Below are 368 nucleotides of genomic sequence, written 5' to 3' on the forward strand. Positions count from 1 at the left end.
CAGCTTTCAAGAAGAGGCTGAGCGGATATTTGTCAGAGATGCTGGGGACTCGAGGGTCTCCCAACTCTTTGGTTCTGTGATAAAGGCTGCAGAAACGGCGGCCAGGGAGGCAAAGGCTGCGTCCGGAGGTGGGCCAGGTCGTACCCTCCACCTCCCACCCTTAATTGGGCACATGTGCTCCGAAGCAGGTCATGTGGGGTTAAAGGGCACGAATTGCCCCCTGAGAGCAGTTCTGCTCTGTGCGTAAGTCGAGAGCCAGTGTGGTGTGGCGGTAAAGAGCGTCAGACTAGGGCCTTGGAGGCCCAGATTTGCGTCCCCGGTTGTGCCACGGAAACTTGGGCCGGTCACACGCTGTCCCGCCTGCCCCT

At 59.5% G+C, this 368-nt stretch overlaps 1 protein-coding gene across 1 annotated transcript in view; it reads left to right on the forward strand.

Moving 5' to 3' along the window:
• Positions 1-368, forward strand: part of FN1 (fibronectin 1) — a 102222-nt gene that overhangs the window by 37669 nt on the left and 64185 nt on the right. The window lies entirely within an intron of this gene.

Source organism: Gekko japonicus, unplaced genomic scaffold (genome assembly GCF_001447785.1).
Source record: "Gekko japonicus isolate JY-2015 unplaced genomic scaffold, Gekko_japonicus_V1.1 scaffold623, whole genome shotgun sequence".
Taxonomy (NCBI): Eukaryota; Metazoa; Chordata; class Lepidosauria; order Squamata; family Gekkonidae; genus Gekko; species Gekko japonicus.